The 23,349-nt window shown below is 68.5% G+C and overlaps 12 non-coding genes across 12 annotated transcripts; all 12 read right to left on the minus strand.

Annotated features, from left to right (window-relative positions):
- Nucleotides 1–533: 533 nt before the first annotated feature.
- Nucleotides 534–652, minus strand: LOC137213604 (5S ribosomal RNA). The gene has a single exon (XR_010938239.1). It is a non-coding gene; the product is annotated as a 5S ribosomal RNA (ribosomal RNA).
- A 937-nt stretch (nt 653–1,589) lies between these two features.
- Nucleotides 1,590–1,708, minus strand: LOC137213615 (5S ribosomal RNA). Its single transcript, XR_010938250.1, has one exon. It is a non-coding gene; the product is annotated as a 5S ribosomal RNA (ribosomal RNA).
- Nucleotides 1,709–2,644: 936 nt separating this feature from the next.
- On the minus strand, nt 2,645–2,763 carry LOC137213626 (5S ribosomal RNA). Its single transcript, XR_010938261.1, has one exon. It is a non-coding gene; the product is annotated as a 5S ribosomal RNA (ribosomal RNA).
- A 2,702-nt stretch (nt 2,764–5,465) lies between these two features.
- LOC137213638 (5S ribosomal RNA) lies at nt 5,466–5,584 on the minus strand. Its single transcript, XR_010938272.1, has one exon. It is a non-coding gene; the product is annotated as a 5S ribosomal RNA (ribosomal RNA).
- Nucleotides 5,585–6,521: 937 nt separating this feature from the next.
- Nucleotides 6,522–6,640, minus strand: LOC137213649 (5S ribosomal RNA). The gene has a single exon (XR_010938283.1). It is a non-coding gene; the product is annotated as a 5S ribosomal RNA (ribosomal RNA).
- Nucleotides 6,641–9,342: 2,702 nt separating this feature from the next.
- Nucleotides 9,343–9,461, minus strand: LOC137213660 (5S ribosomal RNA). The gene has a single exon (XR_010938294.1). It is a non-coding gene; the product is annotated as a 5S ribosomal RNA (ribosomal RNA).
- A 937-nt stretch (nt 9,462–10,398) lies between these two features.
- Nucleotides 10,399–10,517, minus strand: LOC137213671 (5S ribosomal RNA). Its single transcript, XR_010938299.1, has one exon. It is a non-coding gene; the product is annotated as a 5S ribosomal RNA (ribosomal RNA).
- A 2,702-nt stretch (nt 10,518–13,219) lies between these two features.
- LOC137213683 (5S ribosomal RNA) lies at nt 13,220–13,338 on the minus strand. Its single transcript, XR_010938311.1, has one exon. It is a non-coding gene; the product is annotated as a 5S ribosomal RNA (ribosomal RNA).
- A 2,701-nt stretch (nt 13,339–16,039) lies between these two features.
- LOC137213695 (5S ribosomal RNA) lies at nt 16,040–16,158 on the minus strand. Its single transcript, XR_010938318.1, has one exon. It is a non-coding gene; the product is annotated as a 5S ribosomal RNA (ribosomal RNA).
- Nucleotides 16,159–17,095: 937 nt separating this feature from the next.
- Nucleotides 17,096–17,214, minus strand: LOC137213706 (5S ribosomal RNA). Its single transcript, XR_010938329.1, has one exon. It is a non-coding gene; the product is annotated as a 5S ribosomal RNA (ribosomal RNA).
- Nucleotides 17,215–19,916: 2,702 nt separating this feature from the next.
- On the minus strand, nt 19,917–20,035 carry LOC137213717 (5S ribosomal RNA). Its single transcript, XR_010938339.1, has one exon. It is a non-coding gene; the product is annotated as a 5S ribosomal RNA (ribosomal RNA).
- A 2,701-nt stretch (nt 20,036–22,736) lies between these two features.
- On the minus strand, nt 22,737–22,855 carry LOC137213728 (5S ribosomal RNA). The gene has a single exon (XR_010938350.1). It is a non-coding gene; the product is annotated as a 5S ribosomal RNA (ribosomal RNA).
- Between the last annotated feature and the right edge of the window lie 494 nt (nt 22,856–23,349).

A 23,349-nucleotide genomic window follows, 5' to 3' on the forward strand; every position in this document is an offset into this window, starting at 1 on the left:
GCGCGGTTGGGGGAGCCCTGGGGTCTTGAAGGGGCTGAGGTGGGAGGGCTGCTGGGGTGTGACAGGACAAGGGTTGGATTTCAGGGCTCACCCTGCTCCCGGCCTCCCCCCTCCCCTTCTTCCCTCAACTCTGGAGGCATCTGAAGAGATTCTTGCGGGCACTTTTCAATCGTATTTTCCACAAAGGTGAGTGGGCGCCGGCGTGGGTTCAGGGGATGTGGGCCTGTCCCCTTTCTTCTATCCCTGCCTTGATTCTCAGCCCCTCAGGAACCCAGGCCCTGACCCATCTCGCCTTTCCCCACAGACAAGCAAGCCAGCTGTGTAGGCACCCATGGCATGTGCATGCGCTGCTCCGTGGATCCCAAGAACCTGTGCTCAAGAGTTTCTTCCCACTTCTGCCGTCGCCCAAGCTTCCTGCTCGGGCAGGTAAACCACCTTGACTACTGCCTGCAGCGGGGCTCGGCGGGGGCGGAGCCGGCGGCCCCCCCGCCGCGGGCGAGTAAAGGAGAAGGCGGGCGGAGCGGGAGGCAAAAAGCCTACAGCACCCGGTATTCCCAGGCGGTCTCCCATCCAAGTACTAACCAGGCCCGACCCTGCTTAGCTTCCGAGATCAGACGAGATCGGGCGCGTTCAGGGTGGTATGGCCGTAGACGGGGGCGGGGGCCGACGGCTGCCTCTTGAGGCCCAGTTTCGCTGGCGCTGGCGCCTTAACGCCAGCCTGGCGGCCGGCCCGCCCCGGCAGGGCCCCCTCGCCCGCCCAGGCAGGGGGAACGGAGGTCTCGGGTATCGGGCGGCGGCGGAGGGTTTGGCGACCACCTCCCAGCCCAGGGCGGCCGTGACCCAGCAAACCCTTCGGCGCTTGGCGCCCCGCCCAAGATCCCGCACGTCGCTCACAGGGACGTGGCCCCGGAGGCTTCAGGCCCCGGGGCCCGTGGTCCCTTGGGCATCGGTCCTGCCCGCCCACGCGGAGCTAGGCGCAGCCCGGCCGCAGCCCGGGCCGGCCCTCCTGCCTGACAGCAGCCGGCCCGAAGCCACCGGGAGCCACCATTGAGTCGCCACGGCCCCTCAGCCCCGGCAAGGCCACCCTTGCCCCCACACCCCCCGCCGAGCTCAGGACCCCGCCCCTGGTGGCCGGCAGGCCCGGGGAAGCGGCCCCTGCCCTCGATCCCGCTCCAGCACCCAACCGCGGTGACACGCCAGAGGGGCGGGGTGGTGGTGGGGCGGGGCTTTTGTCGGAGGGAGCTGTGGAGGGACACACCGGCACACAGATGGCGGCGCCGGGGCTAGGCGCCGGTGGGGGCGGCCAGGTGCAGGTCGAGGGGCTCGCGGGCCGAAAGGACGGCCACTGGGCCCGCGGCGGAGTCTGGGTCTGGGCCAGCCACCCCGGGAGCGTCTGGGGTGCGGCTGCCTTCCAGGGCCGCCTTCTGGCCGCCTGGCCGGCCGGGCCGGCGGGGAGCGCCCCCGCCGGCGCGCGCCGTGGTGGGAGGGGCCTGAGGAGGTGGGGCCTGCAGCGGGGCCCGGCGGGGGCGGAGCCGGCGGCCCCCGCCGCGGGCGAGTAAAGGAGAAGGCGGGCGGAGCGGGAGGCAAAAAGCCTACAGCACCCGGTATTCCCAGGCGGTCTCCCATCCAAGTACTAACCAGGCCCGACCCTGCTTAGCTTCCGAGATCAGACGAGATCGGGCGCGTTCAGGGTGGTATGGCCGTAGACGGGGGCGGGGGCCGCGGGCGGCCTCTTGAGGCCCAGTTTCGCTGGCGCTGGCGCCTTAACGCCAGCCTGGCGGCCGGCCCGCCCCGGCAGGGCCCCCTCGCCCGCCCAGGCAGGGGGAACGGAGGTCTCGGGTATCGGGCGGCGGCGGAGGGTTTGGCGACCACCTCCCAGCCCAGGGCGGCCGTGACCCAGCAAACCCTTCGGCGCTTGGCGCCCCGCCCAAGATCCCGCACGTCGCTCACAGGGACGTGGCCCCGGAGGCTTCAGGCCCCGGGGCCCGTGGTCCCTTGGGCATCGGTCCTGCCCGCCCACGCGGAGCTAGGCGCAGCCCGGCCGCAGCCCGGGCCGGCCCTCCTGCCTGACAGCAGCCGGCCCGAAGCCACCGGGAGCCACCATTGAGTCGCCACGGCCCCTCAGCCCCGGCAAGGCCACCCTTGCCCCCACACCCCCCGCCGAGCTCAGGACCCCGCCCCTGGTGGCCGGCAGGCCCGGGGAAGCGGCCCCTGCCCTCGATCCCGCTCCAGCACCCAACCGCGGTGACACGCCAGAGGGGCGGGGTGGTGGTGGGGCGGGCTTTTGTCGGAGGGAGCTGTGGAGGGACACACCGGCACACAGATGGCGGCGCCGGGGCTAGGCGCCGGTGGGGGCGGCCAGGTGCAGGTCGAGGGGCTCGCGGGCCGAAAGGACGGCCACTGGGCCCGCGGCGGAGTCTGGGTCTGGGCCAGCCACCCCGGGAGCGTCTGGGGTGCGGCTGCCTTCCAGGGCCGCCTTCTGGCCGCCTGGCCGGCCGGGCCGGCGGGGAGCGCCCCCGCCGGCGCGCGCCGTGGTGGGAGGGGCCTGAGGAGGTGGGGCCTGCAGCGGGGCCCGGCGGGGGCGGAGCCGGCGGCCCCCGCCGCGGGCGAGTAAAGGAGAAGGCGGGCGGAGCGGGAGGCAAAAAGCCTACAGCACCCGGTATTCCCAGGCGGTCTCCCATCCAAGTACTAACCAGGCCCGACCCTGCTTAGCTTCCGAGATCAGACGAGATCGGGCGCGTTCAGGGTGGTATGGCCGTAGACGGGGGCGGGGGGCCGCGGGCGGCCTCTTGAGGCCCAGTTTCGCTGGCGCTGGCGCCTTAACGCCAGCCTGGCGGCCGGCCCGCCCCGGCAGGGCCCCCTCGCCCGCCCAGGCAGGGGGAACGGAGGTCTCGGGTATCGGGCGGCGGCGGAGGGTTTGGCGACCACCTCCCAGCCCAGGGCGGCCGTGACCCAGCAAACCCTTCGGCGCTTGGCGCCCCGCCCAAGATCCCGCACGTCGCTCACAGGGACGTGGCCCCGGAGGCTTCAGGGCCCGGGGCCCGCGGTCCCTTGGGCATCGGTCCTGCCCGCCCACGCGGCGCTAGGCGCAGCCCGGCCGCAGCCCGGGCCGGCCCTCCTGCCCGACAGCAGCCGGCCCGAAGCCACCGGGAGCCACCATTGAGTCGCCACGGCCCCTCAGCCCCGGCAAGGCCACCCTTGCCCCCACACCCCCCGCCGAGCTCAGGACCCCGCCCCTGGTGGCCGGCAGGCCCGGGGAAGCGGCCCCTGCCCTCGATCCCGCTCCCGCACCCAACCGCGGTGACACGCCAGAGGGGCGGGGTGGTGGTGGGGCGGGGCTTTTGTCGGAGGGAGCTGTGGAGGGACACACAGGCACACAGGTGGCGGCGCCGGGGCTGGGCGCCGGTGGGGGCGGCCAGGTGCAGGTCGAGGGGCTCGCGGGCCAAAAGGACAGCAACTGGGCCCATGGCGGAGTCTGGGTCTGGAGGGCTCTGAGCCTCCATCCGCTCTGGTGCCTCGGGTCTACCGGCCCGACGCCTGGTAGCGCGACACCCCACCGGCCCACAGACGTAGCCTCCCCAGCTGTGCTCACAGCGAGTCCAACCGCAGCCTGCATCCCTCCACGGGACACTTGGATTACTCCCGCGATCCCCACGAGGTGCGGCACCCGCTGGCCGAATGGGCTGAGATCCTGCCCTTGCGGCGCCCTGTGGCCACCTCCGCCTCCCTCACGGTACTGGCCGAGGCCTCGGACCAGCGGGCCCCGGCTCCCAGCTCAGCGCTGCTCCTCCGCCCCTCTCACCTCCTGCCCGACGTCCAGGCTACCGAGCACCCTCCACCCCCGCCCACCTTCATGCCACTCAGCCGGAACCCGGGAGGCAATGCCAACTACCAGGTGTGTATGACAGTCTGGTGCTGAAGCGGCAACCGCAGGAGGGCCAAGCGCGGGCCAACTCGCTGCTACCTTCCACCTCGGCCTCCAGGCCCTCTCTGCACGGGAGCCAGACTGGGAAAATGAACTTACCAGCAGCAAATGGGGGCAGGGGCAGGGGGCGGCAGGGCATGGAGAGAGGAATAAAGAGCTCCAGAGTCCAGGAAACATTGGTGGTCTGTGGCTTGGAAGCGCCACTCCTTCTGCCAGCCTGGGTCCCTGCGCTTGGCTTCCTGCAATAAGAAGCCAGTGTCCCCTTCTTGGCCTGAGGGTCCCTTTGGTTTAGTGGCCACAGTTCTGCCAGCAGGCCCCTCCTGGTCCTATACCATGCACTAAGTACATCTGCAGCTGCAGACTCCAAACCCCTGGTCTCTGGGCACCTCCTCTGTGTCTCAGCTGTCCCTGTCCACAGAGAGCCTCATACAAGACGTTGCTTCCAAACTGGGAGGTTCCACATCTGGGCAGGTCCAGCTCCAGGCCCAGTGAAGGGCATGAAGAAGGCTGAGGCTCTGGACTCCAGCCAGGCCTTCAGCAGGCCTCTGAGGCCAAGGTCTTCCTAGTCTCAAGAGGGGCCAAGAGACGCAATGTGTCATTTGAACAAGTGAGTCAGCGGGCGGTGAGCGAATGAGTGACCGCTCGAGGGGATGTATGCCGGCCACCGGGCCCTGTTTGACTGTCCAGGCTCAGCTTACCTGACCCTGGTTACCAGGGAATGCCACTCTGGGCCCTCCTTTTCATCCCCCTCCCTCACTGTGACCTCACCACCTGCCCCATTATGACCCAGTCTGGCTCCCAGTTAAAACTGGAGGGCAGAGGGCCCAGGCAGTCCTGGGACCAACGGCCATGGGTGAGCGAAACTACTACCGAGCCGAGCCGTTCACTGGCCCCATCCCCAGGAAATGCCAGGAGCAAGGATACTCAATTCTTCTGATCCCGGTCAGCTTCATCTTGCTCAACGTGGGGATCAACATGGTGACTATGGTCAGGGCAGGATCTGTGCAGCGCGGTTGGGGGAGCCCTGGGGTCTTGAAGGGGCTGAGGTGGGAGGGCTGCTGGGGTGTGACAGGACAAGGGTTGGATTTCAGGGCTCACCCTGCTCCCGGCCTCCCCCCTCCCCTTCTTCCCTCAACTCTGGAGGCATCTGAAGAGATTCTTGCGGGCACTTTTCAATCGTATTTTCCACAAAGGTGAGTGGGCGCCGGCGTGGGTTCAGGGGATGTGGGCCTGTCCCCTTTCTTCTATCCCTGCCTTGATTCTCAGCCCCTCAGGAACCCAGGCCCTGACCCATCTCGCCTTTCCCCACAGACAAGCAAGCCAGCTGTGTAGGCACCCATGGCATGTGCATGCGCTGCTCCGTGGATCCCAAGAACCTGTGCTCAAGAGTTTCTTCCCACTTCTGCCGTCGCCCAAGCTTCCTGCTCGGGCAGGTAAACCACCTTGACTACTGCCTGCAGCGGGGCTCGGCGGGGGCGGAGCCGGCGGCCCCCCCGCCGCGGGCGAGTAAAGGAGAAGGCGGGCGGAGCGGGAGGCAAAAAGCCTACAGCACCCGGTATTCCCAGGCGGTCTCCCATCCAAGTACTAACCAGGCCCGACCCTGCTTAGCTTCCGAGATCAGACGAGATCGGGCGCGTTCAGGGTGGTATGGCCGTAGACGGGGGCGGGGGCCGACGGCTGCCTCTTGAGGCCCAGTTTCGCTGGCGCTGGCGCCTTAACGCCAGCCTGGCGGCCGGCCCGCCCCGGCAGGGCCCCCTCGCCCGCCCAGGCAGGGGGAACGGAGGTCTCGGGTATCGGGCGGCGGCGGAGGGTTTGGCGACCACCTCCCAGCCCAGGGCGGCCGTGACCCAGCAAACCCTTCGGCGCTTGGCGCCCCGCCCAAGATCCCGCACGTCGCTCACAGGGACGTGGCCCCGGAGGCTTCAGGCCCCGGGGCCCGTGGTCCCTTGGGCATCGGTCCTGCCCGCCCACGCGGAGCTAGGCGCAGCCCGGCCGCAGCCCGGGCCGGCCCTCCTGCCTGACAGCAGCCGGCCCGAAGCCACCGGGAGCCACCATTGAGTCGCCACGGCCCCTCAGCCCCGGCAAGGCCACCCTTGCCCCCACACCCCCCGCCGAGCTCAGGACCCCGCCCCTGGTGGCCGGCAGGCCCGGGGAAGCGGCCCCTGCCCTCGATCCCGCTCCAGCACCCAACCGCGGTGACACGCCAGAGGGGCGGGGTGGTGGTGGGGCGGGGCTTTTGTCGGAGGGAGCTGTGGAGGGACACACCGGCACACAGATGGCGGCGCCGGGGCTAGGCGCCGGTGGGGGCGGCCAGGTGCAGGTCGAGGGGCTCGCGGGCCGAAAGGACGGCCACTGGGCCCGCGGCGGAGTCTGGGTCTGGGCCAGCCACCCCGGGAGCGTCTGGGGTGCGGCTGCCTTCCAGGGCCGCCTTCTGGCCGCCTGGCCGGCCGGGCCGGCGGGGAGCGCCCCCGCCGGCGCGCGCCGTGGTGGGAGGGGCCTGAGGAGGTGGGGCCTGCAGCGGGGCCCGGCGGGGGCGGAGCCGGCGGCCCCCGCCGCGGGCGAGTAAAGGAGAAGGCGGGCGGAGCGGGAGGCAAAAAGCCTACAGCACCCGGTATTCCCAGGCGGTCTCCCATCCAAGTACTAACCAGGCCCGACCCTGCTTAGCTTCCGAGATCAGACGAGATCGGGCGCGTTCAGGGTGGTATGGCCGTAGACGGGGGCGGGGGGCCGCGGGCGGCCTCTTGAGGCCCAGTTTCGCTGGCGCTGGCGCCTTAACGCCAGCCTGGCGGCCGGCCCGCCCCGGCAGGGCCCCCTCGCCCGCCCAGGCAGGGGGAACGGAGGTCTCGGGTATCGGGCGGCGGCGGAGGGTTTGGCGACCACCTCCCAGCCCAGGGCGGCCGTGACCCAGCAAACCCTTCGGCGCTTGGCGCCCCGCCCAAGATCCCGCACGTCGCTCACAGGGACGTGGCCCCGGAGGCTTCAGGGCCCGGGGCCCGCGGTCCCTTGGGCATCGGTCCTGCCCGCCCACGCGGCGCTAGGCGCAGCCCGGCCGCAGCCCGGGCCGGCCCTCCTGCCCGACAGCAGCCGGCCCGAAGCCACCGGGAGCCACCATTGAGTCGCCACGGCCCCTCTGCCCCAGCAAGGCCACCCTTGCCCCCACACCCCCCGCCGAGCTCAGGACCCCGCCCCTGGTGGCCGGCAGGCCCGGGGAAGCGGCCCCTGCCCTCGATCCCGCTCCCGCACCCAACCGCGGTGACACGCCAGAGGGGCGGGGTGGTGGTGGGGCGGGGCTTTTGTCGGAGGGAGCTGTGGAGGGACACACAGGCACACAGGTGGCGGCGCCGGGGCTGGGCGCCGGTGGGGGCGGCCAGGTGCAGGTCGAGGGGCTCGCGGGCCAAAAGGACAGCAACTGGGCCCATGGCGGAGTCTGGGTCTGGAGGGCTCTGAGCCTCCATCCGCTCTGGTGCCTCGGGTCTACCGGCCCGACGCCTGGTAGCGCGACACCCCACCGGCCCACAGACGTAGCCTCCCCAGCTGTGCTCACAGCGAGTCCAACCGCAGCCTGCATCCCTCCACGGGACACTTGGATTACTCCCGCGATCCCCACGAGGTGCGGCACCCGCTGGCCGAATGGGCTGAGATCCTGCCCTTGCGGCGCCCTGTGGCCACCTCCGCCTCCCTCACGGTACTGGCCGAGGCCTCGGACCAGCGGGCCCCGGCTCCCAGCTCAGCGCTGCTCCTCCGCCCCTCTCACCTCCTGCCCGACGTCCAGGCTACCGAGCACCCTCCACCCCCGCCCACCTTCATGCCACTCAGCCGGAACCCGGGAGGCAATGCCAACTACCAGGTGTGTATGACAGTCTGGTGCTGAAGCGGCAACCGCAGGAGGGCCAAGCGCGGGCCAACTCGCTGCTACCTTCCACCTCGGCCTCCAGGCCCTCTCTGCACGGGAGCCAGACTGGGAAAATGAACTTACCAGCAGCAAATGGGGGCAGGGGCAGGGGGCGGCAGGGCATGGAGAGAGGAATAAAGAGCTCCAGAGTCCAGGAAACATTGGTGGTCTGTGGCTTGGAAGCGCCACTCCTTCTGCCAGCCTGGGTCCCTGCGCTTGGCTTCCTGCAATAAGAAGCCAGTGTCCCCTTCTTGGCCTGAGGGTCCCTTTGGTTTAGTGGCCACAGTTCTGCCAGCAGGCCCCTCCTGGTCCTATACCATGCACTAAGTACATCTGCAGCTGCAGACTCCAAACCCCTGGTCTCTGGGCACCTCCTCTGTGTCTCAGCTGTCCCTGTCCACAGAGAGCCTCATACAAGACGTTGCTTCCAAACTGGGAGGTTCCACATCTGGGCAGGTCCAGCTCCAGGCCCAGTGAAGGGCATGAAGAAGGCTGAGGCTCTGGACTCCAGCCAGGCCTTCAGCAGGCCTCTGAGGCCAAGGTCTTCCTAGTCTCAAGAGGGGCCAAGAGACGCAATGTGTCATTTGAACAAGTGAGTCAGCGGGCGGTGAGCGAATGAGTGACCGCTCGAGGGGATGTATGCCGGCCACCGGGCCCTGTTTGACTGTCCAGGCTCAGCTTACCTGACCCTGGTTACCAGGGAATGCCACTCTGGGCCCTCCTTTTCATCCCCCTCCCTCACTGTGACCTCACCACCTGCCCCATTATGACCCAGTCTGGCTCCCAGTTAAAACTGGAGGGCAGAGGGCCCAGGCAGTCCTGGGACCAACGGCCATGGGTGAGCGAAACTACTACCGAGCCGAGCCGTTCACTGGCCCCATCCCCAGGAAATGCCAGGAGCAAGGATACTCAATTCTTCTGATCCCGGTCAGCTTCATCTTGCTCAACGTGGGGATCAACATGGTGACTATGGTCAGGGCAGGATCTGTGCAGCGCGGTTGGGGGAGCCCTGGGGTCTTGAAGGGGCTGAGGTGGGAGGGCTGCTGGGGTGTGACAGGACAAGGGTTGGATTTCAGGGCTCACCCTGCTCCCGGCCTCCCCCCTCCCCTTCTTCCCTCAACTCTGGAGGCATCTGAAGAGATTCTTGCGGGCACTTTTCAATCGTATTTTCCACAAAGGTGAGTGGGCGCCGGCGTGGGTTCAGGGGATGTGGGCCTGTCCCCTTTCTTCTATCCCTGCCTTGATTCTCAGCCCCTCAGGAACCCAGGCCCTGACCCATCTCGCCTTTCCCCACAGACAAGCAAGCCAGCTGTGTAGGCACCCATGGCATGTGCATGCGCTGCTCCGTGGATCCCAAGAACCTGTGCTCAAGAGTTTCTTCCCACTTCTGCCGTCGCCCAAGCTTCCTGCTCGGGCAGGTAAACCACCTTGACTACTGCCTGCAGCGGGGCTCGGCGGGGGCGGAGCCGGCGGCCCCCCCGCCGCGGGCGAGTAAAGGAGAAGGCGGGCGGAGCGGGAGGCAAAAAGCCTACAGCACCCGGTATTCCCAGGCGGTCTCCCATCCAAGTACTAACCAGGCCCGACCCTGCTTAGCTTCCGAGATCAGACGAGATCGGGCGCGTTCAGGGTGGTATGGCCGTAGACGGGGGCGGGGGCCGCGGGCGGCCTCTTGAGGCCCAGTTTCGCTGGCGCTGGCGCCTTAACGCCAGCCTGGCGGCCGGCCCGCCCCGGCAGGGCCCCCTCGCCCGCCCAGGCAGGGGGAACGGAGGTCTCGGGTATCGGGCGGCGGCGGAGGGTTTGGCGACCACCTCCCAGCCCAGGGCGGCCGTGACCCAGCAAACCCTTCGGCGCTTGGCGCCCCGCCCAAGATCCCGCACGTCGCTCACAGGGACGTGGCCCCGGAGGCTTCAGGCCCCGGGGCCCGTGGTCCCTTGGGCATCGGTCCTGCCCGCCCACGCGGAGCTAGGCGCAGCCCGGCCGCAGCCCGGGCCGGCCCTCCTGCCTGACAGCAGCCGGCCCGAAGCCACCGGGAGCCACCATTGAGTCGCCACGGCCCCTCAGCCCCGGCAAGGCCACCCTTGCCCCCACACCCCCCGCCGAGCTCAGGACCCCGCCCCTGGTGGCCGGCAGGCCCGGGGAAGCGGCCCCTGCCCTCGATCCCGCTCCAGCACCCAACCGCGGTGACACGCCAGAGGGGCGGGGTGGTGGTGGGGCGGGGCTTTTGTCGGAGGGAGCTGTGGAGGGACACACCGGCACACAGATGGCGGCGCCGGGGCTAGGCGCCGGTGGGGGCGGCCAGGTGCAGGTCGAGGGGCTCGCGGGCCGAAAGGACGGCCACTGGGCCCGCGGCGGAGTCTGGGTCTGGGCCAGCCACCCCGGGAGCGTCTGGGGTGCGGCTGCCTTCCAGGGCCGCCTTCTGGCCGCCTGGCCGGCCGGGCCGGCGGGGAGCGCCCCCGCCGGCGCGCGCCGTGGTGGGAGGGGCCTGAGGAGGTGGGGCCTGCAGCGGGGCCCGGCGGGGGCGGAGCCGGCGGCCCCCGCCGCGGGCGAGTAAAGGAGAAGGCGGGCGGAGCGGGAGGCAAAAAGCCTACAGCACCCGGTATTCCCAGGCGGTCTCCCATCCAAGTACTAACCAGGCCCGACCCTGCTTAGCTTCCGAGATCAGACGAGATCGGGCGCGTTCAGGGTGGTATGGCCGTAGACGGGGGCGGGGGGCCGCGGGCGGCCTCTTGAGGCCCAGTTTCGCTGGCGCTGGCGCCTTAACGCCAGCCTGGCGGCCGGCCCGCCCCGGCAGGGCCCCCTCGCCCGCCCAGGCAGGGGGAACGGAGGTCTCGGGTATCGGGCGGCGGCGGAGGGTTTGGCGACCACCTCCCAGCCCAGGGCGGCCGTGACCCAGCAAACCCTTCGGCGCTTGGCGCCCCGCCCAAGATCCCGCACGTCGCTCACAGGGACGTGGCCCCGGAGGCTTCAGGGCCCGGGGCCCGCGGTCCCTTGGGCATCGGTCCTGCCCGCCCACGCGGCGCTAGGCGCAGCCCGGCCGCAGCCCGGGCCGGCCCTCCTGCCCGACAGCAGCCGGCCCGAAGCCACCGGGAGCCACCATTGAGTCGCCACGGCCCCTCAGCCCCGGCAAGGCCACCCTTGCCCCCACACCCCCCGCCGAGCTCAGGACCCCGCCCCTGGTGGCCGGCAGGCCCGGGGAAGCGGCCCCTGCCCTCGATCCCGCTCCCGCACCCAACCGCGGTGACACGCCAGAGGGGCGGGGTGGTGGTGGGGCGGGGCTTTTGTCGGAGGGAGCTGTGGAGGGACACACAGGCACACAGGTGGCGGCGCCGGGGCTGGGCGCCGGTGGGGGCGGCCAGGTGCAGGTCGAGGGGCTCGCGGGCCAAAAGGACAGCAACTGGGCCCATGGCGGAGTCTGGGTCTGGAGGGCTCTGAGCCTCCATCCGCTCTGGTGCCTCGGGTCTACCGGCCCGACGCCTGGTAGCGCGACACCCCACCGGCCCACAGACGTAGCCTCCCCAGCTGTGCTCACAGCGAGTCCAACCGCAGCCTGCATCCCTCCACGGGACACTTGGATTACTCCCGCGATCCCCACGAGGTGCGGCACCCGCTGGCCGAATGGGCTGAGATCCTGCCCTTGCGGCGCCCTGTGGCCACCTCCGCCTCCCTCACGGTACTGGCCGAGGCCTCGGACCAGCGGGCCCCGGCTCCCAGCTCAGCGCTGCTCCTCCGCCCCTCTCACCTCCTGCCCGACGTCCAGGCTACCGAGCACCCTCCACCCCCGCCCACCTTCATGCCACTCAGCCGGAACCCGGGAGGCAATGCCAACTACCAGGTGTGTATGACAGTCTGGTGCTGAAGCGGCAACCGCAGGAGGGCCAAGCGCGGGCCAACTCGCTGCTACCTTCCACCTCGGCCTCCAGGCCCTCTCTGCACGGGAGCCAGACTGGGAAAATGAACTTACCAGCAGCAAATGGGGGCAGGGGCAGGGGGCGGCAGGGCATGGAGAGAGGAATAAAGAGCTCCAGAGTCCAGGAAACATTGGTGGTCTGTGGCTTGGAAGCGCCACTCCTTCTGCCAGCCTGGGTCCCTGCGCTTGGCTTCCTGCAATAAGAAGCCAGTGTCCCCTTCTTGGCCTGAGGGTCCCTTTGGTTTAGTGGCCACAGTTCTGCCAGCAGGCCCCTCCTGGTCCTATACCATGCACTAAGTACATCTGCAGCTGCAGACTCCAAACCCCTGGTCTCTGGGCACCTCCTCTGTGTCTCAGCTGTCCCTGTCCACAGAGAGCCTCATACAAGACGTTGCTTCCAAACTGGGAGGTTCCACATCTGGGCAGGTCCAGCTCCAGGCCCAGTGAAGGGCATGAAGAAGGCTGAGGCTCTGGACTCCAGCCAGGCCTTCAGCAGGCCTCTGAGGCCAAGGTCTTCCTAGTCTCAAGAGGGGCCAAGAGACGCAATGTGTCATTTGAACAAGTGAGTCAGCGGGCGGTGAGCGAATGAGTGACCGCTCGAGGGGATGTATGCCGGCCACCGGGCCCTGTTTGACTGTCCAGGCTCAGCTTACCTGACCCTGGTTACCAGGGAATGCCACTCTGGGCCCTCCTTTTCATCCCCCTCCCTCACTGTGACCTCACCACCTGCCCCATTATGACCCAGTCTGGCTCCCAGTTAAAACTGGAGGGCAGAGGGCCCAGGCAGTCCTGGGACCAACGGCCATGGGTGAGCGAAACTACTACCGAGCCGAGCCGTTCACTGGCCCCATCCCCAGGAAATGCCAGGAGCAAGGATACTCAATTCTTCTGATCCCGGTCAGCTTCATCTTGCTCAACGTGGGGATCAACATGGTGACTATGGTCAGGGCAGGATCTGTGCAGCGCGGTTGGGGGAGCCCTGGGGTCTTGAAGGGGCTGAGGTGGGAGGGCTGCTGGGGTGTGACAGGACAAGGGTTGGATTTCAGGGCTCACCCTGCTCCCGGCCTCCCCCCTCCCCTTCTTCCCTCAACTCTGGAGGCATCTGAAGAGATTCTTGCGGGCACTTTTCAATCGTATTTTCCACAAAGGTGAGTGGGCGCCGGCGTGGGTTCAGGGGATGTGGGCCTGTCCCCTTTCTTCTATCCCTGCCTTGATTCTCAGCCCCTCAGGAACCCAGGCCCTGACCCATCTCGCCTTTCCCCACAGACAAGCAAGCCAGCTGTGTAGGCACCCATGGCATGTGCATGCGCTGCTCCGTGGATCCCAAGAACCTGCGCTCAAGAGTTTCTTCCCACTTCTGCCGTCGCCCAAGCTTCCTGCTCGGGCAGGTAAACCACCTTGACTACTGCCTGCAGCGGGGCTCGGCGGGGGCGGAGCCGGCGGCCCCCCCGCCGCGGGCGAGTAAAGGAGAAGGCGGGCGGAGCGGGAGGCAAAAAGCCTACAGCACCCGGTATTCCCAGGCGGTCTCCCATCCAAGTACTAACCAGGCCCGACCCTGCTTAGCTTCCGAGATCAGACGAGATCGGGCGCGTTCAGGGTGGTATGGCCGTAGACGGGGGCGGGGGCCGACGGCTGCCTCTTGAGGCCCAGTTTCGCCGGCGCTGGCGCCTTAACGCCAGCCTGGCGGCCGGCCCGCCCCGGCAGGGCCCCCTCGCCCGCCCAGGCAGGGGGAACGGAGGTCTCGGGTATCGGGCGGCGGCGGAGGGTTTGGCGACCACCTCCCAGCCCAGGGCGGCCGTGACCCAGCAAACCCTTCGGCGCTTGGCGCCCCGCCCAAGATCCCGCACGTCGCTCACAGGGACGTGGCCCCGGAGGCTTCAGGCCCCGGGGCCCGCGGTCCCTTGGGCATCGGTCCTGCCCGCCCACGCGGAGCTAGGCGCAGCCCGGCCGCAGCCCGGGCCGGCCCTCGTGCCCGACAGCAGCCGGCCCGAAGCCACCGGGAGCCACCATTGAGTCGCCACGGCCCCTCAGCCCCGGCAAGGCCACCCTTGCCCCCACACCCCCCGCCGAGCTCAGGACCCCGCCCCTGGTGGCCGGCAGGCCCGGGGAAGCGGCCCCTGCCCTCGATCCCGCTCCAGCACCCAACCGCGGTGACACGCCAGAGGGGCGGGGTGGTGGTGGGGCGGGGCTTTTGTCGGAGGGAGCTGTGGAGGGACACACCGGCACACAGATGGCGGCGCCGGGGCTAGGCGCCGGTGGGGGCGGCCAGGTGCAGGTCGAGGGGCTCGCGGGCCAAAAGGACAGCAACTGGGCCCATGGCGGAGTCTGGGTCTGGAGGGCTCTGAGCCTCCATCCGCTCTGGTGCCTCGGGTCTACCGGCCCGACGCCTGGTAGCGCGACACCCCACCGGCCCACAGACGTAGCCTCCCCAGCTGTGCTCACAGCGAGTCCAACCGCAGCCTGCATCCCTCCACGGGACACTTGGATTACTCCCGCGATCCCCACGAGGTGCGGCACCCGCTGGCCGAATGGGCTGAGATCCTGCCCTTGCGGCGCCCTGTGGCCACCTCCGCCTCCCTCACGGTACTGGCCGAGGCCTCGGACCAGCGGGCCCCGGCTCCCAGCTCAGCGCTGCTCCTCTGCCCCTCTCACCTCCTGCCCGACGTCCAGGCTACCGAGCACCCTCCACCCCCGCCCACCTTCATGCCACTCAGCCGGAACCCGGGAGGCAATGCCAACTACCAGGTGTGTATGACAGTCTGGTGCTGAAGCGGCAACCGCAGGAGGGCCAAGCGCGGGCCAACTCGCTGCTACCTTCCACCTCGGCCTCCAGGCCCTCTCTGCACGGGAGCCAGACTGGGAAAATGAACTTACCAGCAGCAAATGGGGGCAGGGGCAGGGGGCGGCAGGGCATGGAGAGAGGAATAAAGAGCTCCAGAGTCCAGGAAACATTGGTGGTCTGTGGCTTGGAAGCGCCACTCCTTCTGCCAGCCTGGGTCCCTGCGCTTGGCTTCCTGCAATAAGAAGCCAGTGTCCCCTTCTTGGCCTGAGGGTCCCTTTGGTTTAGTGGCCACAGTTCTGCCAGCAGGCCCCTCCTGGTCCTATACCATGCACTAAGTACATCTGCAGCTGCAGACTCCAAACCCCTGGTCTCTGGGCACCTCCTCTGTGTCTCAGCTGTCCCTGTCCACAGAGAGCCTCATACAAGACGTTGCTTCCAAACTGGGAGGTTCCACATCTGGGCAGGTCCAGCTCCAGGCCCAGTGAAGGGCATGAAGAAGGCTGAGGCTCTGGACTCCAGCCAGGCCTTCAGCAGGCCTCTGAGGCCAAGGTCTTCCTAGTCTCAAGAGGGGCCAAGAGACGCAATGTGTCATTTGAACAAGTGAGTCAGCGGGCGGTGAGCGAATGAGTGACCGCTCGAGGGGATGTATGCCGGCCACCGGGCCCTGTTTGACTGTCCAGGCTCAGCTTACCTGACCCTGGTTACCAGGGAATGCCACTCTGGGCCCTCCTTTTCATCCCCCTCCCTCACTGTGACCTCACCACCTGCCCCATTATGACCCAGTCTGGCTCCCAGTTAAAACTGGAGGGCAGAGGGCCCAGGCAGTCCTGGGACCAACGGCCATGGGTGAGCGAAACTACTACCGAGCCGAGCCGTTCACTGGCCCCATCCCCAGGAAATGCCAGGAGCAAGGATACTCAATTCTTCTGATCCCGGTCAGCTTCATCTTGCTCAACGTGGGGATCAACATGGTGACTATGGTCAGGGCAGGATCTGTGCAGCGCGGTTGGGGGAGCCCTGGGGTCTTGAAGGGGCTGAGGTGGGAGGGCTGCTGGGGTGTGACAGGACAAGGGTTGGATTTCAGGGCTCACCCTGCTCCCGGCCTCCCCCCTCCCCTTCTTCCCTCAACTCTGGAGGCATCTGAAGAGATTCTTGCGGGCACTTTTCAATCGTATTTTCCACAAAGGTGAGTGGGCGCCGGCGTGGGTTCAGGGGATGTGGGCCTGTCCCCTTTCTTCTATCCCTGCCTTGATTCTCAGCCCCTCAGGAACCCAGGCCCTGACCCATCTCGCCTTTCCCCACAGACAAGCAAGCCAGCTGTGTAGGCACCCATGGCATGTGCATGCGCTGCTCCGTGGATCCCAAGAACCTGTGCTCAAGAGTTTCTTCCCACTTCTGCCGTCGCCCAAGCTTCCTGCTCGGGCAGGTAAACCACCTTGACTACTGCCTGCAGCGGGGCTCGGCGGGGGCGGAGCCGGCGGCCCCCCCGCCGCGGGCGAGTAAAGGAGAAGGCGGGCGGAGCGGGAGGCAAAAAGCCTACAGCACCCGGTATTCCCAGGCGGTCTCCCATCCAAGTACTAACCAGGCCCGACCCTGCTTAGCTTCCGAGATCAGACGAGATCGGGCGCGTTCAGGGTGGTATGGCCGTAGACGGGGGCGGGGGCCGCGGGCGGCCTCTTGAGGCCCAGTTTCGCTGGCGCTGGCGCCTTAACGCCAGCCTGGCGGCCGGCCCGCCCCGGCAGGGCCCCCTCGCCCGCCCAGGCAGGGGGAACGGAGGTCTCGGGTATCGGGCGGCGGCGGAGGGTTTGGCGACCACCTCCCAGCCCAGGGCGGCCGTGACCCAGCAAACCCTTCGGCGCTTGGCGCCCCGCCCAAGATCCCGCACGTCGCTCACAGGGACGTGGCCCCGGAGGCTTCAGGCCCCGGGGCCCGTGGTCCCTTGGGCATCGGTCCTGCCCGCCCACGCGGAGCTAGGCGCAGCCCGGCCGCAGCCCGGGCCGGCCCTCCTGCCTGACAGCAGCCGGCCCGAAGCCACCGGGAGCCACCATTGAGTCGCCACGGCCCCTCAGCCCCGGCAAGGCCACCCTTGCCCCCACACCCCCCGCCGAGCTCAGGACCCCGCCCCTGGTGGCCGGCAGGCCCGGGGAAGCGGCCCCTGCCCTCGATCCCGCTCCAGCACCCAACCGCGGTGACACGCCAGAGGGGCGGGGTGGTGGTGGGGCGGGGCTTTTGTCGGAGGGAGCTGTGGAGGGACACACCGGCACACAGATGGCGGCGCCGGGGCTAGGCGCCGGTGGGGGCGGCCAGGTGCAGGTCGAGGGGCTCGCGGGCCGAAAGGACGGCCACTGGGCCCGCGGCGGAGTCTGGGTCTGGGCCAGCCACCCCGGGAGCGTCTGGGGTGCGGCTGCCTTCCAGGGCCGCCTTCTGGCCGCCTGGCCGGCCGGGCCGGCGGGGAGCGCCCCCGCCGGCGCGCGCCGTGGTGGGAGGGGCCTGAGGAGGTGGGGCCTGCAGCGGGGCCCGGCGGGGGCGGAGCCGGCGGCCCCCGCCGCGGGCGAGTAAAGGAGAAGGCGGGCGGAGCGGGAGGCAAAAAGCCTACAGCACCCGGTATTCCCAGGCGGTCTCCCATCCAAGTACTAACCAGGCCCGACCCTGCTTAGCTTCCGAGATCAGACGAGATCGGGCGCGTTCAGGGTGGTATGGCCGTAGACGGGGGCGGGGGGCCGCGGGCGGCCTCTTGAGGCCCAGTTTCGCTGGCGCTGGCGCCTTAACGCCAGCCTGGCGGCCGGCCCGCCCCGGCAGGGCCCCCTCGCCCGCCCAGGCAGGGGGAACGGAGGTCTCGGGTATCGGGCGGCGGCGGAGGGTTTGGCGACCACCTCCCAGCCCAGGGCGGCCGTGACCCAGCAAACCCTTCGGCGCTTGGCGCCCCGCCCAAGATCCCGCACGTCGCTCACAGGGACGTGGCCCCGGAGGCTTCAGGGCCCGGGGCCCGCGGTCCCTTGGGCATCGGTCCTGCCCGCCCACGCGGCGCTAGGCGCAGCCCGGCCGCAGCCCGGGCCGGCCCTCCTGCCCGACAGCAGCCGGCCCGAAGCCACCGGGAGCCACCATTGAGTCGCCACGGCCCCTCAGCCCCGGCAAGGCCACCCTTGCCCCCACACCCCCCGCCGAGCTCAGGACCCCGCCCCTGGTGGCCGGCAGGCCCGGGGAAGCGGCCCCTGCCCTCGATCCCGCTCCCGCACCCAACCGCGGTGACACGCCAGAGGGGCGGGGTGGTGGTGGGGCGGGGCTTTTGTCGGAGGGAGCTGTGGAGGGACACACAGGCACACAGGTGGCGGCGCCGGGGCTGGGCGCCGGTGGGGGCGGCCAGGTGCAGGTCGAGGGGCTCGCGGGCCAAAAGGACAGCAACTGGGCCCATGGCGGAGTCTGGGTCTGGAGGGCTCTGAGCCTCCATCCGCTCTGGTGCCTCGGGTCTACCGGCCCGACGCCTGGTAGCGCGACACCCCACCGGCCCACAGACGTAGCCTCCCCAGCTGTGCTCACAGCGAGTCCAACCGCAGCCTGCATCCCTCCACGGGACACTTGGATTACTCCCGCGATCCCCACGAGGTGCGGCACCCGCTGGCCGAATGGGCTGAGATCCTGCCCTTGCGGCGCCCTGTGGCCACCTCCGCCTCCCTCACGGTACTGGCCGAGGCCTCGGACCAGCGGGCCCCGGCTCCCAGCTCAGCGCTGCTCCTCCGCCCCTCTCACCTCCTGCCCGACGTCCAGGCTACCGAGCACCCTCCACCCCCGCCCACCTTCATGCCACTCAGCCGGAACCCGGGAGGCAATGCCAACTACCAGGTGTGTATGACAGTCTGGTGCTGAAGCGGCAACCGCAGGAGGGCCAAGCGCGGGCCAACTCGCTGCTACCTTCCACCTCGGCCTCCAGGCCCTCTCTGCACGGGAGCCAGACTGGGAAAATGAACTTACCAGCAGCAAATGGGGGCAGGGGCAGGGGGCGGCAGGGCATGGAGAGAGGAATAAAGAGCTCCAGAGTCCAGGAAACATTGGTGGTCTGTGGCTTGGAAGCGCCACTCCTTCTGCCAGCCTGGGTCCCTGCGCTTGGCTTCCTGCAATAAGAAGCCAGTGTCCCCTTCTTGGCCTGAGGGTCCCTTTGGTTTAGTGGCCACAGTTCTGCCAGCAGGCCCCTCCTGGTCCTATACCATGCACTAAGTACATCTGCAGCTGCAGACTCCAAACCCCTGGTCTCTGGGCACCTCCTCTGTGTCTCAGCTGTCCCTGTCCACAGAGAGCCTCATACAAGACGTTGCTTCCAAACTGGGAGGTTCCACATCTGGGCAGGTCCAGCTCCAGGCCCAGTGAAGGGCATGAAGAAGGCTGAGGCTCTGGACTCCAGCCAGGCCTTCAGCAGGCCTCTGAGGCCAAGGTCTTCCTAGTCTCAAGAGGGGCCAAGAGACGCAATGTGTCATTTGAACAAGTGAGTCAGCGGGCGGTGAGCGAATGAGTGACCGCTCGAGGGGATGTATGCCGGCCACCGGGCCCTGTTTGACTGTCCAGGCTCAGCTTACCTGACCCTGGTTACCAGGGAATGCCACTCTGGGCCCTCCTTTTCATCCCCCTCCCTCACTGTGACCTCACCACCTGCCCCATTATGACCCAGTCTGGCTCCCAGTTAAAACTGGAGGGCAGAGGGCCCAGGCAGTCCTGGGACCAACGGCCATGGGTGAGCGAAACTACTACCGAGCCGAGCCGTTCACTGGCCCCATCCCCAGGAAATGCCAGGAGCAAGGATACTCAATTCTTCTGATCCCGGTCAGCTTCATCTTGCTCAACGTGGGGATCAACATGGTGACTATGGTCAGGGCAGGATCTGTGCAGCGCGGTTGGGGGAGCCCTGGGGTCTTGAAGGGGCTGAGGTGGGAGGGCTGCTGGGGTGTGACAGGACAAGGGTTGGATTTCAGGGCTCACCCTGCTCCCGGCCTCCCCCCTCCCCTTCTTCCCTCAACTCTGGAGGCATCTGAAGAGATTCTTGCGGGCACTTTTCAATCGTATTTTCCACAAAGGTGAGTGGGCGCCGGCGTGGGTTCAGGGGATGTGGGCCTGTCCCCTTTCTTCTATCCCTGCCTTGATTCTCAGCCCCTCAGGAACCCAGGCCCTGACCCATCTCGCCTTTCCCCACAGACAAGCAAGCCAGCTGTGTAGGCACCCATGGCATGTGCATGCGCTGCTCCGTGGATCCCAAGAACCTGCGCTCAAGAGTTTCTTCCCACTTCTGCCGTCGCCCAAGCTTCCTGCTCGGGCAGGTAAACCACCTTGACTACTGCCTGCAGCGGGGCTCGGCGGGGGCGGAGCCGGCGGCCCCCCCGCCGCGGGCGAGTAAAGGAGAAGGCGGGCGGAGCGGGAGGCAAAAAGCCTACAGCACCCGGTATTCCCAGGCGGTCTCCCATCCAAGTACTAACCAGGCCCGACCCTGCTTAGCTTCCGAGATCAGACGAGATCGGGCGCGTTCAGGGTGGTATGGCCGTAGACGGGGGCGGGGGCCGACGGCTGCCTCTTGAGGCCCAGTTTCGCCGGCGCTGGCGCCTTAACGCCAGCCTGGCGGCCGGCCCGCCCCGGCAGGGCCCCCTCGCCCGCCCAGGCAGGGGGAACGGAGGTCTCGGGTATCGGGCGGCGGCGGAGGGTTTGGCGACCACCTCCCAGCCCAGGGCGGCCGTGACCCAGCAAACCCTTCGGCGCTTGGCGCCCCGCCCAAGATCCCGCACGTCGCTCACAGGGACGTGGCCCCGGAGGCTTCAGGCCCCGGGGCCCGCGGTCCCTTGGGCATCGGTCCTGCCCGCCCACGCGGAGCTAGGCGCAGCCCGGCCGCAGCCCGGGCCGGCCCTCGTGCCCGACAGCAGCCGGCCCGAAGCCACCGGGAGCCACCATTGAGTCGCCACGGCCCCTCAGCCCCGGCAAGGCCACCCTTGCCCCCACACCCCCCGCCGAGCTCAGGACCCCGCCCCTGGTGGCCGGCAGGCCCGGGGAAGCGGCCCCTGCCCTCGATCCCGCTCCAGCACCCAACCGCGGTGACACGCCAGAGGGGCGGGGTGGTGGTGGGGCGGGGCTTTTGTCGGAGGGAGCTGTGGAGGGACACACCGGCACACAGATGGCGGCGCCGGGGCTAGGCGCCGGTGGGGGCGGCCAGGTGCAGGTCGAGGGGCTCGCGGGCCAAAAGGACAGCAACTGGGCCCATGGCGGAGTCTGGGTCTGGAGGGCTCTGAGCCTCCATCCGCTCTGGTGCCTCGGGTCTACCGGCCCGACGCCTGGTAGCGCGACACCCCACCGGCCCACAGACGTAGCCTCCCCAGCTGTGCTCACAGCGAGTCCAACCGCAGCCTGCATCCCTCCACGGGACACTTGGATTACTCCCGCGATCCCCACGAGGTGCGGCACCCGCTGGCCGAATGGGCTGAGATCCTGCCCTTGCGGCGCCCTGTGGCCACCTCCGCCTCCCTCACGGTACTGGCCGAGGCCTCGGACCAGCGGGCCCCGGCTCCCAGCTCAGCGCTGCTCCTCTGCCCCTCTCACCTCCTGCCCGACGTCCAGGCTACCGAGCACCCTCCACCCCCGCCCACCTTCATGCCACTCAGCCGGAACCCGGGAGGCAATGCCAACTACCAGGTGTGTATGACAGTCTGGTGCTGAAGCGGCAACCGCAGGAGGGCCAAGCGCGGGCCAACTCGCTGCTACCTTCCACCTCGGCCTCCAGGCCCTCTCTGCACGGGAGCCAGACTGGGAAAATGAACTTACCAGCAGCAAATGGGGGCAGGGGCAGGGGGCGGCAGGGCATGGAGAGAGGAATAAAGAGCTCCAGAGTCCAGGAAACATTGGTGGTCTGTGGCTTGGAAGCGCCACTCCTTCTGCCAGCCTGGGTCCCTGCGCTTGGCTTCCTGCAATAAGAAGCCAGTGTCCCCTTCTTGGCCTGAGGGTCCCTTTGGTTTAGTGGCCACAGTTCTGCCAGCAGGCCCCTCCTGGTCCTATACCATGCACTAAGTACATCTGCAGCTGCAGACTCCAAACCCCTGGTCTCTGGGCACCTCCTCTGTGTCTCAGCTGTCCCTGTCCACAGAGAGCCTCATACAAGACGTTGCTTCCAAACTGGGAGGTTCCACATCTGGGCAGGTCCAGCTCCAGGCCCAGTGAAGGGCATGAAGAAGGCTGAGGCTCTGGACTCCAGCCAGGCCTTCAGCAGGCCTCTGAGGCCAAGGTCTTCCTAGTCTCAAGAGGGGCCAAGAGACGCAATGTGTCATTTGAACAAGTGAGTCAGCGGGCGGTGAGCGAATGAGTGACCGCTCGAGGGGATGTATGCCGGCCACCGGGCCCTGTTTGACTGTCCAGGCTCAGCTTACCTGACCCTGGTTACCAGGGAATGCCACTCTGGGCCCTCCTTTTCATCCCCCTCCCTCACTGTGACCTCACCACCTGCCCCATTATGACCCAGTCTGGCTCCCAGTTAAAACTGGAGGGCAGAGGGCCCAGGCAGTCCTGGGACCAACGGCCATGGGTGAGCGAAACTACTACCGAGCCGAGCCGTTCACTGGCCCCATCCCCAGGAAATGCCAGGAGCAAGGATACTCAATTCTTCTGATCCCGGTCAGCTTCATCTTGCTCAACGTGGGGATCAACATGGTGACTATGGTCAGGGCAGGATCTGTGCAGCGCGGTTGGGGGAGCCCTGGGGTCTTGAAGGGGCTGAGGTGGGAGGGCTGCTGGGGTGTGACAGGACAAGGGTTGGATTTCAGGGCTCACCCTGCTCCCGGCCTCCCCCCTCCCCTTCTTCCCTCAACTCTGGAGGCATCTGAAGAGATTCTTGCGGGCACTTTTCAATCGTATTTTCCACAAAGGTGAGTGGGCGCCGGCGTGGGTTCAGGGGATGTGGGCCTGTCCCCTTTCTTCTATCCCTGCCTTGATTCTCAGCCCCTCAGGAACCCAGGCCCTGACCCATCTCGCCTTTCCCCACAGACAAGCAAGCCAGCTGTGTAGGCACCCATGGCATGTGCATGCGCTGCTCCGTGGATCCCAAGAACCTGCGCTCAAGAGTTTCTTCCCACTTCTGCCGTCGCCCAAGCTTCCTGCTCGGGCAGGTAAACCACCTTGACTACTGCCTGCAGCGGGGCTCGGCGGGGGCGGAGCCGGCGGCCCCCCCGCCGCGGGCGAGTAAAGGAGAAGGCGGGCGGAGCGGGAGGCAAAAAGCCTACAGCACCCGGTATTCCCAGGCGGTCTCCCATCCAAGTACTAACCAGGCCCGACCCTGCTTAGCTTCCGAGATCAGACGAGATCGGGCGCGTTCAGGGTGGTATGGCCGTAGACGGGGGCGGGGGGCCGCGGGCGGCCTCTTGAGGCCCAGTTTCGCTGGCGCTGGCGCCTTAACGCCAGCCTGGCGGCCGGCCCGCCCCGGCAGGGCCCCCTCGCCCGCCCAGGCAGGGGGAACGGAGGTCTCGGGTATCGGGCGGCGGCGGAGGGTTTGGCGACCACCTCCCAGCCCAGGGCGGCCGTGACCCAGCAAACCCTTCGGCGCTTGGCGCCCCGCCCAAGATCCCGCACGTCGCTCACAGGGACGTGGCCCCGGAGGCTTCAGGGCCCGGGGCCCGCGGTCCCTTGGGCATCGGTCCTGCCCGCCCACGCGGCGCTAGGCGCAGGCCGGCCGCAGCCCGGGCCGGCCCTCCTGCCCGACAGCAGCCGGCCCGAAGCCACCGGGAGCCACCATTGAGTCGCCACGGCCCCTCTGCCCCGGCAAGGCCACCCTTGCCCCCACACCCCCCGCCGAGCTCAGGACCCCGCCCCTGGTGGCCGGCAGGCCCGGG

The sequence above is a fragment of the Pseudorca crassidens genome, chromosome 19, assembly GCF_039906515.1.
Source record: "Pseudorca crassidens isolate mPseCra1 chromosome 19, mPseCra1.hap1, whole genome shotgun sequence".
In the NCBI taxonomy this organism is placed as follows: domain Eukaryota; kingdom Metazoa; phylum Chordata; class Mammalia; order Artiodactyla; family Delphinidae; genus Pseudorca; species Pseudorca crassidens.